This window comes from Phymastichus coffea, unplaced genomic scaffold, assembly GCF_024137745.1.
Source record: "Phymastichus coffea isolate CEN01 unplaced genomic scaffold, Cenicafe_Pcof_1.1 PCOF00015, whole genome shotgun sequence".
In the NCBI taxonomy this organism is placed as follows: domain Eukaryota; kingdom Metazoa; phylum Arthropoda; class Insecta; order Hymenoptera; family Eulophidae; genus Phymastichus; species Phymastichus coffea.
The window spans coordinates 4,261,792-4,276,231 of record NW_026706826.1 but is presented as its reverse complement, the minus strand read 5'-3'; the positions used below and the strand labels follow the sequence as shown (position 1 = coordinate 4,276,231).

General features: G+C 29.7%; 1 protein-coding gene across 5 annotated transcripts in view; it reads right to left on the bottom strand.

The window, feature by feature from the left end:
• The window catches only part of LOC131675031 (protein lingerer), a 796,131-nt gene extending 783,967 nt beyond the window's left edge, over positions 1-12,164 (bottom strand). For 3 of the 5 annotated variants that reach the window (XM_058953839.1, XM_058953842.1, XM_058953845.1), the window contains exon 1: positions 12,021-12,164. The gene's annotated coding sequence lies outside the window, so the exon portion shown is untranslated. Of the gene's footprint in view, positions 1-8,097; positions 8,118-8,191; positions 8,397-12,020 lie in introns of those variants that run through there. The other 2 variants (XM_058953841.1, XM_058953840.1) reach the window with 2 other exon arrangements.
• Between the last annotated feature and the right edge of the window lie 2,276 nt (positions 12,165-14,440).

Sequence of the window (14,440 nt, the reverse complement as noted above, 5' to 3'; positions counted from 1 at the left end):
AGAATGTGATTCATGTCCTGGTGTTAAGGGTGTGAATTTTGAATTACTGGGGCTTGATGAATTAAACATTGAAAAAAATATAACTTTCGCTGTGTGGAATAACGGCAATTTAGAAACTCGTTCAGTATCTATGACCACATTCATGGAAGAGTTAGCCAATCATACAATCACAATAACTTCTCATTTACGTATCAAAGAGGTACAGCGAATGGAAATCAAAGCTGAGAAAGAAAGGGTGACGTTAAATTATCAACATTTGCTGATGCATATAGATTTTGCTGAGAATTGGTCTGTAATTTTGAAAAATCCAGTTCAAGGGAATCATTGGGTGAATAAACAGATTTCAATTTTCACTGCTGTTTGCTACATAGGCGGAATTACAAAGAGTTATACTGTAATTAGTGAAGACTTAAAACATGATTATTCTCATGCATTGGCAGCAATACAAAGAATTCTTGAACATATAACTAGATACACACAAGAAACGTATGGAAATTCGATTGATTCTATAACTTTAGTATCTGATGGCGCTGCAAGTCATTTCAAAAATAGATTCCAGTTAAATGAATTTTTAAATGCAAGTATGAGTAAAAAATGGATATTCTCTGCTACTGGTCATGGAAAGGGTGCTGTAGATGGTATAGGTGGTTTGGTAAAGCATTATGCAACAGTGCATAATTTACGCAGTACTGAATCTGATGCTATTCAAACTGCTAAAAGTTTTGTTGAAAATGTATCAAAATACACAACTTCTATAGAGCTGATTTTGATGGAAACTGCAGAGATAAACAATTTTCGTAGTAGTCAAATGGAGCAAAGATACAAATGCCAGAAATATCAGGGTATTCAACGTTGCCACATGTGGAAATCTGTTGTCTCGGAAGGGAGGAGCGAATGTTTTATAGCTCGAACGGCTGCGCATCCATGGATTGAAGTGAAAAAAGATGAAAAAAAAAAGAAAAGTACTCATAAGAAGAAAAACGAAAATGTAAACAAGGGCAAGAAAGTGAAAGTTGTATCTAAAAACGTGAAGAGAGTTGTAAAAGTAATCAACTCAAACAGAAAAAAATGATCGTGTAATTTTACATTTCTTGCAGACATGATTGAATAAAAGTGAGCTTTTTCTTTGAGTTACATGTTATTGTAGTTCAGTTATTAACCTACATAGTCGCTAACATGAATTCCTGAATGTATTTATCGCGTTTGACTTGAAAATGTAAAACTTTTTTTTTTATTTTTTTAAGCGATATAACGAAAAAACAGCAAATTTTGATCGAATGGATTTGAAGGTATTGGTACTAAGAATATATAAAAAAAATTTGAGCGCAAAAAATTATGGCCTTTTTGAGATACACAATTTTTTCTCCAAGATGCACTTTTTCGAAAACATGCATTTTCTCCCGAAAAATGCATACATTCATATTTTTGATAAATTAGACTTGAAGAACTTCGTTTCTACTATAGATGACATAAAAATTATTTAATTGTATCGAAAAATAAAAAAAATATTGAGGAAACCAAATTTAATTGGAAAAATTTTCTCAATTTTCCCTTTTCAGCAGTGCATTTTCCGATTGCATTATTGACGGAACTATGCATCTGAGAGAAAAAAGAAAAATACGGATCCTCTTATTTTTGACCTAGAACAATAAAAAAATACTTTGGAGTAGCTTGGTGACAGGTGTGTGGGGAGCTCTGCATGATCTGAGATGGAATTGGCCATGTTATACTATATTTTTATGTTCAAATTTTTCTAAATCACTCTTATCTTACATTTTGCATGTATTCCACGATTATTTATTTTTTTTTATTTATTCGGTTGATAACTTTAGTTATTCTTAGTAAATAAACTATAAGAGTCGTGTGCCGACATTCATGCTCCGAGACTTAAACGTCGCGCTTGTAATACTCTACATAGGTTAATTGTGTGGTGATGAATTTTCGTACTGTGAAAATGGATGTCATCAATACTACTTAATTTAAAATATCTCAAAAATAGCTGGCTTATGTGCAATCTCTGACTGCAAAAACTTACGAGTCATGTCAAAATTGAACAGTGTTAGCACAATGGAACAGCTATCCGTATCGTTCTCTCAAATTACGCAACAATACAAAGTATTATTCAAGAATAAGGTATAATTATTGATGCAGTTGAAAGTCACTCTATTGAAGAATACGCGTTCAAGCTCAACAAAACTGTCAACGCCAAAAAAAAAATTCTCTATACCTACCACATATAAAAACAGAATCTGCTTCTACTTGAATAAGGAAGATACAGTTAATAAGCTTATTGAAGAAAAAGTTGTTATAAAAATTGAAGATAAAATGTTGAATATTAGACCACTTGTTTTAAAGCCATAAGAGTACTAATTTCAGATGTGCAACCGTGCATACCTATGTCAGTCATTATAAAAGAGCTCCAAAACAACGGCATGCCACCATTTCCTTAAATAACTACAATTAAAATGGGTACTCTACACCCATCTCTCATTAACCTGCTCAATTTTAGAAAACAAATGGATATTGCTTCACACGATATTAAAAAACTGTCAAAGAACTTATGCTTCATACATGAGAAAATCAATTTCTGGATCTACTTTTCTACAAACAAATTAATGTGCTACACATGTAATCAAGAAGGTCATACACCCAAATTCTCCAGAATTTGCACAATAATAATGATGCAATAAACAGTAAAAAACAATAAATAAGTGCGGCAAAGCTATACACTTCTTAGTGCAAAAAAATTTAATGGTCTCTAGATTGAAAAATATTCCCATACAAACAGTTAAAGTTGAAATAGCAGAAATTTGTCTAAAAAACACGAATCCGCAAATTGACATCATAGTTTGTTATAGAATGCCAGGCAATACGATATCGCAAACGGATTAGAAATTTATTTTTTATTCTGCTAAGTATATCAAATATACTATTCTTTTGAAAGATTTGAACGCCCATAATAAAAAATGGAACTGTGAAAATACCGATCCCAACGATGATCTGCTGAACTTTAGCAGCGAAAGAAATAACATGTTTCTATACAATACAAACATAGTCACGCACATAGACCCGCGATACGACACGAAATCCAATATTAATCTCGCGTTTTCTTCCTTACCACTGTCAGATAAAATAAATTTAGTAGATTATGATGAATCTTTCCGCTCGGATCACTATCCTTTACTTATAGACATAGATGCAAATAAAACAGCTTATAAAAAAAATCATTTATATTTTCATCCCTGAAATAGGCAAAATTTGATCAATGCTTAGAATGCTAATTTAGTAACTTGCTCTTCACGTGGAAATATGATCATATGCCTCCTACGGAAAAGTATGATTAATTTGTGAGAATAATAATGGATTCCATACGCAAAGCTACTCCACGTAGAAGTAACTGTAAAAAGCAGGTTATAAACTTAGTCCCTTGGTAGGACGAGAATTACAACAAATTGAAACCTTAAGACGCTGTGCGTATAAAAAATGGAAATCTACAAAAGATATGAATGATTGTATAGAGTACAAAAAACAATATACTACAACAACAAAACTATTCAAAAAGAAAAAAAAAAGATTATTTAGAAAATTCGCTGAATCTATTAATTTTTACACAAGTAGCGCATATTTATGGAATAAATGCAAAATTTTGAATAATAGTTGGTTTAAAGTTAAAGAATCTAGCTTGATTGACCAGAATAAATATAAAGAACAATGTACAACCTGCATAAATACGAGGGGGGGGGCCAATAAGTCTTTACAAAAAGAAGGAAAAAAAAGTTTTGCGTATGTAATTTTTTTTATTTTTCAACATAATCTCCTTGAAGGTCGATACATTTTATTAAACGGCCTTCCAGTTTTTTTAAAGCCATCAGAAAACATGACTTGTGAAAACCCTCAAAATAGGCATTTGTTTCGGCGATGACTTCTTCATTCGACGTGAATCGTTGTCCGGCAAGCCACTTTTTGAGGTTAGAAAATAAGAAAAAGTCACTGAGAGTCAAATCAGGGGGATTATGGTGGATGGTCAATTAATTCGAACTTTAAATCGTTAATTTTTGCCATCGAAACTGCACACGTGTGAACTCGAACATTGTCTTGAAGAAAGAGGCATTTTTTTTGTTCAAGTGAGGACGTTTTTCTCTGATTTTTTTCTTTCAGCTAACCTAATAATGACGCATAATATTGTCCAGTGATCGTCTGGTCCTTTTCCAAGTAGTCGATATAGATGATTCCATACGCATTCTAGAAAACCGTGGCCATAATCTTGCCAGCTGACTTTACTGTCTTTGCCTTCTTTGAGGCTGGTTCTCCTGCAGTAATCCATTGTTTGGATTGTTCTTTGAATTCAGGAGTTTAGTGGTGTACCCATGTTTCGTCTACAGTCCCGAGTCGACGTCAAAAGTCTTCCGGATTATAACGTATGCGTGTCAAAAGAGCCTCAGAGGTGACCACGCAGGTTCGTTTGTTTTCAACAGTGAGCAAACGCGGCACCCATTTTGCTGATATTTTTTTCATCCCCAATTTTTCATGCAAAATTGAAATGATTGTACCCTTTGATACTCCTGTGGCCTCAACTAATTCTCGCAATGTTAATCTTCTATCACTCAACACCATATCGTGGATTTTATTGACCATTTCGGGCGTACTCACTTCTACGGGGCGTCCTGAACGAGGTTCATCTTTTGTACGGCCACGTTTAAATTCATTTCTTTTGGTTTAAGGCCTTTCAAATGAAAATGTTTTATCACTGCTCGAAACTCTGTTTTTTCCATTTTTCAAATAAACCAATAACTTTTTGTTCAACCAACGCTCACAAAAAAACGACTTAATGAATCGAGACTTTGTACGATATCTAGTTAGTAGTATTACTTGCTAAAAACGTCATAATTTAAGCGTGACGAGCACCATCTCTTGGATTTTGTAAAGACTTATTGACACCCCCCCCCCCCTCGTAAATTACGTCCCCTATGGGCTAACACAGATGCAAGTTGGTTATCGCCTCGTAGAAATAATGCTTTCCTAGACAACTATTTTAATTTCGCGAAATTTTACAACGTTTTAAACTCGTTTAAAGTAAAAGCAGCCCATTAACTACACAGAGTGGATAATAAAGACATTGAGAAACTTTCGTTGAGATATAAAATCTTGCTTTTAAACAATATTAACGAAATATATATTAACGAATATTAAAATTCATTTATACTTGATTAATAAGCTGGATGGTAACTCAGTAACACCAATTTCGTTTAAATCCTCTCTAGGTAAAATTTTTAAAAAATTAGTTAAAGAAACCGACTTCAATGGTGGGCCGAATATAAGGAGTATTTACCAAAAGATTAGTCAGCTTTTCGTAAAGGCGGATCGTATTACGATAATTTGGTATATTTAATTACAGACATCGACCAAACTTTTTCGAATAAAACAAATATACTTATATGGTTTCTTGGATGTTTCAGACTCTTTTAACAATGTATCTCCTGATGTCTGGTAAACTAGCTAAAATTGATTGCTCAGAACAACTGATCAAGTTCATTAAATTCTTGACATATGAAAGATATCTTCACACGAACATTGAAGGCCATGACTAGGTGCACGTAAGTAAAGGTATTCCTTAGGGAGGGATTCTTAGCACTCTTTTGTATTCAATATATGTTTCAAGTATAACGGAAAACATTTTGAGAGAAGTTACTGTACTGCAATTTACTAATGATATTGTTATATATGTAACAAATCCATTGATACTGGAATGTTAGAGACTACTAGAATCGATCAATACAATAAGTGAAAATCTTATAAATATCGGTTTAGCTTTATCACCCAGCAAAACGACTCTTATTTTCTTCAATAACAGAAAGATCCTTCCAGGATAAGTAAAAATAAATTTCAATGGCCACACAATAGAATACACTTTCTAGGTTTTATATGCGATTATAAATTGTCGCTTACTCTGAACATAAATAAGGCCCATAATATTATTCGATACCTATGTGGTACGTGGAAGGGAACGGATCCTACGACTCTTCGCACTTTGTATAAAAGTTTTGTCCAATTAGATATTGAATACGCTAGTTTTATATACATAGTTCAACTGTATATATAGTTTTATATAGTTGAACCGCATATTCTTGTCTTGCTTACCACTACGACTTTAGAGTTAATACATCAACAATTCAATTTGACAAAACACTGGGTGAGAAAATAAAAACCGCGGTAAATCCTGAACCCGCTCGATCCATTCCTATAGTTTTTTTTACCAACAACTCACATAAAGGGCTCAAAATAAGGGTTGAAGGTGATAAGTTTTAATTATTTTTTTTTAATTTTAAGCTTTTTACGGCCAGTTCTTAGTTTTTTTCGTCATATCGACATTGGTTGAAATTGAAAATAAGGGTTAAAAGAGGAAGTCAAAATAATTTTCTTTTTATAAAATAAAAATTTGTTTTATTTTTTTTTACTTGTAAAGTATATTCAAAATATACTATTTATGTTACTCATACTTCAGTATTTCATAATAAATATATTTTCATTTGTAGAAGAATTATTAGGAAAAACCATTTTATGAACACAAAAATAATTTCCTCGCTTCAAACTCTACTTCCCTTTCTCTGATTTTGTGGCCAAATGTTGATAGAAATAGGATCAGTGAACTCAAAAACCTTTATAAACATTAGTTCGTCATAACTACATGCATAATTATGTATGATATCGGCGAATACCAGATTTAGTAAAAAATGTTGAGAAAGTTTCCTCTCTTGAATTCAAAGATGCCATTTTAAGAACGCCATATTGAACTTCTGCATTTCTAACGCCAGATTTGGATTCAGCAACCTCAAAAATAGTTGCATACCAAATTTTGTCCATATATCTAATTTATGCAAATATGTACATGTATGACCCATTGTCACTTTAGGCACGACTTTTTTGTACATATATGATATTGCCAGTTGAGGGGTTAAATATTAAGCTACACAAAAGTATCAATGATAATGCTTCAGTTTATACAGCAGAATGCTTGATATGACAATAAACATTACGCTCATAAATGATAAATAAGGTATTTTCATATTGATTGATTTCTTAAGCGCTCTGCAAAGCCTCAAATCAAGGGATAACAGTTAAATTTTCAATCCGTATATATACCAAGTCAAACAGAAACATATCTTATTTAAAAAAATGAGAAATTGTAACATTCATTTTTTCTGGATACCATCACATATAGGGATTAAGAGTAACGAGAAAGCAGACAAAACACCCAAGCAGGCTACTAAAAAAGTCTACGTAAATGTTCTTAAAGTCTCTTTCACAGACATTTATAAAAGATATAATAAAATAAGAGTATTAGAGAAAGTATGTATTAAAGAGAATTTATATTGTAAATTATTTCATGCAGTAAATCGGAAGCCATCGTTTCATAATAAAAATTTATCTAGAGAACTCATTATTTCGATAAACAGGGCCAGAATCAACCACTACCACATGACAGAGTCGCTCAACCCTTTCGTACCATATGGATCCTGTAGAACTTTGTTTAAAGATGCTGTAGAAAACTAAAATTAAATAATTTCTTAAATCTACCAAATCCATATCCGGAAAATTTTTTCCGGATATGGATTTTGTAGCTTTTTGAAAGCTCTATCGAATGGCTTATACAGTTTTTCCATCGTAGAATCCGTTATATAAATAAATCGGGGTCGAAGTTGATGTGAAAAAATTAAAAAAAAGACAATTTGTTTATGACGTCACAAGTTGTACAAAAAACAAATAAAATCAATTATGTTTTGCAACATTTGAAAGGTCGTGGCAAGACCTTTCAAATGAGACCCCGCAGGATTTTCTAACTCTTATAGAAACTGAGCCATAAAACTCTAAAGTTTTGATGATTTCAGCAAGGGGATGGCAAATCTTTATGGACGGTAGTGTATATTAGATTTTCTTGAACAATGTAACTTAAAAATATGACATCACATCGCAATGCAATCATCAAAAACCATATTTTTTAATTACTATTGATATAAAATAGAAATAAATCTCAATTTTTGTTAAGGTTTAACACGCTACAATAAAAAAAAAAATAAATATACTATAATTTGTACAAACTGCTGTCCGGTACAGTCATTTGTAAAATTCTGTATATCTGCCACACTGGCCTTATGAGGATATACCTCACAGCTTCAATTAAGGTTAATCTAACCTAATCTAATCGCTTATGTTTTATCTACTATTATCATCTGTCTCATCCTCGCTTGCCGTGAGAACCACTATTTGAAGTTTGGCTTTATCCCTTGATTTATTCATGTTTTCGCACACGTTTTCAACCGCATGGAACACACATACAGCAGCACTGGATAAATAAACAGATGAGGTGTTGGTTAACTGCGTATAGAGGAATATTATTTATTATAGGAGGTTAGGACGTTATATAAACTACGCTACTGTTACAGTGCACATATATTATACTCATATACAAAAGACGTAAAAAAACATTTATACAATAACATAATGTGATTTTATATTTACACAATTTTCTTTTTTAAATCTTTTTTATCTTTTGTACAGTTTTTTGTACATTATTTGCTTTCTTTGGTTTGTTCAATTGTTTTGTACTCTGAACTATGTTTTAATTTTGGCATATCAGGGTCTCAAAGTAAGACTCATGGCTATTAAAAAAGTAAGAAGAAAAAGAAGAAAAATTAGATAACCAACCAGTAAATTAAGGTGGTGGTGAGCCTTACATCAAGGGATAATCAGTTTAGGACGTTAATTAATATTAATCAACACTTACAAAATATACTAAAAATTAGAATATGTTAGAAAAATCATTGAATTAATTATGTGATAAATAAATTGTGTAATCAAATTAATTTTACATTTTATATTCCACATCAAAATCTAAATAGAAATTTTCATTCTAACTATATTGTATTTCCAAATAACTAAATAACTGCATACAATCTTCACATATCATTTTACTAATTCCCAATTCCTCAATATGTTCGAGAAATTTTATATTATGAATCTCTTATAAAAGATTAATAATAAATTTTGAAATTTCAATGCAGCATTGACACACTGTGTGATCAATTAAAATAAAAAATGGTCTGCCAAAGTTATCATTTGAATTGAAATGAAAACTTTGGCTTCATGCTTAATTTTCACATTATTCAAATTTACTTACTGATTTATTTATTTATTGTTTATTTTATATTTATTTATTTATTGCAGTTTAGTGCAATAAATAACTTTCAACCAAATAAAAGATGTGAGAGCTTATTATTTTGTTTCTATTTTAATACCAGTATACATGTTATATGAAGATATTATCAACTAATTTGAATAGACTGAGGTTTTATTAATAGTTTAGATTGATGTTTTCAAAGATTTTTCTCTATTTCAAATGATAAAACACATTTTTAAAAGTAATTCAAAAGTAACCTGATTGACTTTTACATCCAGGAGTGATTCAGGAATAATCTTTTTAAAGATATCTTTGAAACACATTAAATAAATGATTTTGTAATATAATGATTTCTACTTTCAATTCATAAAACACTAATTACAAATATAAACTTTTAATGGGATGCCAGAGACACAACCTGACATGGTTAATTCATGGATTTGATATTATTTTTGATTTATTAAAAGCTGAAGTAAGATATATTAATTTCCAATTATTCTTCAAGTTGTAATTCAAAACCAATGACTTTCATAATTTCAAGTATTAATGGAAAACAAATTATAAACTGTATTACAGATAAAATATGCAAGATAAATATAAGAAATACTCTTTTTTCTTATAATTATTATGATTTTTATTATTTCAAATTATATAAATTTTTTAAATTATATTTATGTCCTCATTTATTTAAATTTATATTTTTATATAATTCTAATATTAAAACCATTATGACATATTAGTACACAGTATAGTCTCAACATTAACATAAAAAACAAAAAAAAACATAAAAACTTACTATAACATAAAGATATCGTGATTATTTACTCCTGATAAATATAAATAGGCTTATTAAATATGTATTTATACCCTAATAAATATCTACCTGAGAGACTTTCTGATTATGACAGCTAATGCTTCCTTTTTAGCATAGTTGATCTTATAAATGATCTCATAAAACTTGGTTGGATTTAGTGGTATTTGTATGATACGTTAAAACAACTGTGATAAGCATATCAAACATTTTGTGATTAATTATAACAACATTTAAAATAAGTTAAAAAAATGGAATATTTTAAATTTATTTATAAAAATTTAATTTCAATTTGATTTTTCTTTCATTTATTTTAATTCAATTTATTTAATTTGAATCTTATCAATTTATTGAATAAAAATTGTTTGGATTAAATTGAAAATCTTTAATTTTGTTCCAATCGTTTTGAAAATATTAATAACTTATAAAGAAATATTTACTATATTTACAAGAATTCTTGTGATATCACAATATTAACCAAACTTTGAGAAATCCCTTGTGAGAACTAATTAGAAAGAGGCCTAGCGCTGACTAAATTATAATTATATTATAATAGATTAGAATCTAAATAAAACTATGAAAAAATAACCAACAGTATACTTCAGTCTATACGTTTGTGATTATCCATAAAATGATGAATTGACTACAAATATATAGTAAAGTCTAGCAATGGACACATTTTCTTACCTTAGCCCAGCACTGGACAGGCCAATATATTACAAAAATTATCACATGTCTACTTAAGCCAACATACATATTAGATTATATTAGGTATGAAAATATTTAATAATAATAATTTCTCGATTTAAACTTCTTAATATTTTTCCATCTTCACATAGCTTATTTGACAAAAGACATGGGGGAGTATCCCTATTAACTACAACTAAAGATATCCATGTATCCATTATTGGCAATTAAAACTATATGCAGTATATACAATAAAAAATAAAAGTAATATAAAATTGTTCAATTTAGATTAAGCACAATATTACAATAGTTATACAAATGAAAGAGAAAAATATTCTTTTATTCCAATTTGATTCATAATCTTAATAAAAAAGTTGAATATATCACTTTTTAGATCATTTATAACATTTTCAAACACAAGGATTCGATATTTTATGCAAAAAAACAAGTTTTAACAAATCAAATAAATTCATTACAACAGTATTAAATTTGTTAATTTAAAACTTATTTAATTTTAAATTAAAAACAATGTACCTTATAGTAGGTGGCTACCAACAGTGAGGACATTTACCCTACCGTAGTTACTTATTTTCATTATTATTATTTAAATAATCAATACTTATTTGAAATTTATTTATTGGAGTTAATTAAAAAAATTAAGATTGAAATAATATAGCTTGGAAATACAATATTGCATTTTCTGACTGTATTATAAAATACAACTGGTCATATTTTAATAATATTTCTTAATTCTTCTTGATAATTTATAAATTTGTTATAGTTGTTATAGGCAAAATCCTGTATAGAACATGACAATTAATGCAAATTGTGTGTAGGTTAAGATAATAAATGAGTAATATGTATTATACAAAACAGAAATTTAAAAAGATCTAGAGCAAAAAATTATTAAATGTAAAAATTAACTTTCTAATTATTTACAATGAAAGAGTAACCTTCATGCTATTGGTACCTGCACTACTGTACATCAATAAGAAATAACTTTTTTATTTGTAAAGATTTAAAATAAATTTCATAATCTTTTTACAATTTTGAAAAAATAGATAAGTACTGCAACTATATTTTTCTAAAGCAATAATATTATTAATATTAAAATAAACAGCTTTCGACAAGTATTATTGAATATTATTGTAATTAATTCATATTACAAAACAAAAAAGAAATACTTTTAGATGTCATAAATATTACTTGTTATACATGGATACTTTTTGTCTGGTATAAATCAAGAGATTATATATATTTTATTTAAATAAAAATATTAATTTACAACAGAAAAAAAATTCAGTAAATTAATTTGAACAATGTTTAGAACGCTACATGAAAACTTACAAAATTTTCCAGAATAAACTTCAAACGTCCCAGAAAGACGCTTTATAGAAATATATTCAAATAATATTATTATAACTATCGAGTACACTAGATGATGGAAAATAACAAACTCTTATTGTAACTCTGCTCATATGTATTCTTGAACTCGAAACAAAAACTTATCACGTGACTATATGCTATAGTCTGTTGTACCTCTTATATTTTTCCTATTTCTGTCATTTCTCTATTTTCGTGACCCCAACATACATATAATCTAAAAAGTAAAAAAAATATATCCGAAAATTCCGCGTAACATGTTCGTAACGAATCCGTCTTTGAAAAATACTGCGTACCTTCGTTAACGAGTAATAATTGTTAAAATTCTTATTTTTGCTCAACAATAATTAACAATTTTTTTCTCGAAATTCACATGTCCTTTTTATAATTAGAGGGCACTAAACGATCGCACGTGTTTGAATAATACATAAACAATTTTTATTTCATATAAAACAATCGTACTTTCAAAATAAAAGTAAAATAATAAATATTTTGCGAGCATATAATTGATATGGCTTACAGCGCATGCGTGACGCGACATTATGACACCACTCGTGTACGAGCCGTAAAAATATGTTTAAAATAACTAACAGTTACATTTACATCATGCTTAACTTTTATTTATGAATAAATTCATGTACAAATTTCCTATTTTTATAAATAGAGCCATTTACAGCTGTAATTCCAGTTGCTCATGTTGCTTGTTCGTGACGTACGTTTTCAATTCAGTGTTCAGTAATGAGCTGATGTATATGAATAATGTATGTATTTTGTACTGCATCTATAAGTTTTTTGATAATAACTCTTGTTTTTTTATACAACTCTTATTTTCAAATAATCTCGTATAACTAAATATAACCCAAGTTTCAATTTTCCCTTTGTAGGGGTGACTTGCATATCTATGTGTGTGCGTTTTCTCCTAATTAGAGTTAGAAATATGGGCCCCGCTATGCTTTTCTTTCTATCCTGCGCGGCGCTCATCTCTCTTTTATACCGTACCAATCCGAACGTACAGTAAATTAAATTAAAAAAAATTTTTTTTATATATTTATTTATTTCTTCACTCGCTACTATGTCACTGCGTCCAATAGGTTATCGTCTCAGGACACGCCGACACCACGTCAGGTCTGCTGAAATAATTAGAGTGAGTACCTAACAAAACAAATACTAGAAATATATTAACAGCCGTTTGTTTAGAACTAAAATGCGTCGACAAGCTAATAAATGAAGTGCTGGTATCTCATTGTAAAATAAATGCGTTAAAATAAATAGATTTAAACTAGGATAACATTCGCACGCATTAATAGATTTAAGAAATAGTAAATTAGTTAATATAAAAAGAAAGCTATTTCGAAATATGTTGAATAACAAAAATGAGTGGATTTTTCTGATAAGAATTTAGAATATAAAACTAATGAAAAATCGGGTTTGAAAAAACATACTAAGCGGTACATACACAGATATTCGAGCACTAGTGCTAACACGAGTTGTCATAATTGGAAAGTCGAAAATCATAAGTAAAAAATTCACACTTTCGATGACAGTTAAACAAAGGATTCGTTGCCATGATACCCGGCAGCAAAATGTGAAAGTGGGAATTTCCAGTGAATTATTAATAATTTCTCCTACACGTGCGAGGATAGGCATAGAGTGCACAATCTGATATAGTGTGAAAACTAGAATTAGAGCGCGGACTTGGAAGAGAGATGGTTCGTTTCTTTTTAATGTAGAGCAGTGATGAGAATCCGATGACGCTACAAAATATTTCATTTTCACGAAGTCGTATTACATCTATATCGTTTATACAGCTATGACCAAGATGCTATGGGAATCATGAAGACAAAATGTATAAGCATGTTGAAGCACAATTTATAAGCCGTCGGCGTTAGAAAGTGCCCAAAATACTCATCGTGTAACTATTGAAACGGGTGCCATCTTCCGGTGGAGACGCAAATAATGTTACCGACGATAGTCGATATGCACGATCGATATTATCGATCAGAATACATATATACCTACATAACATAATAAGACTTATTTTTATGTTTACGATGTAACGAGTGTTACAACGAATATCATACTTTAAAATTAACTTAAACATGAGCTCTGGATAGATCTATGAAAATGTGATTTTTATTTAAGTTATGAAATGAATTCATGATTGTTATTTTAGTCTCATGGGCTAAGGAAAAGTTCGCTTTTTTAATATTTATATAATTGCATTTTATACTACAGAAAAAATAATTTCATATAAATATGATTGAAGTAATAAATAGATTAAGAATATATACAGGGTGTCCAAAAAGTAACGATACACCTGAGAAATTTTCTAAGCCGGTTATTTTTTTAACCGGGTGAAGGTTGTTCTTGAAGTAACTTTTTAC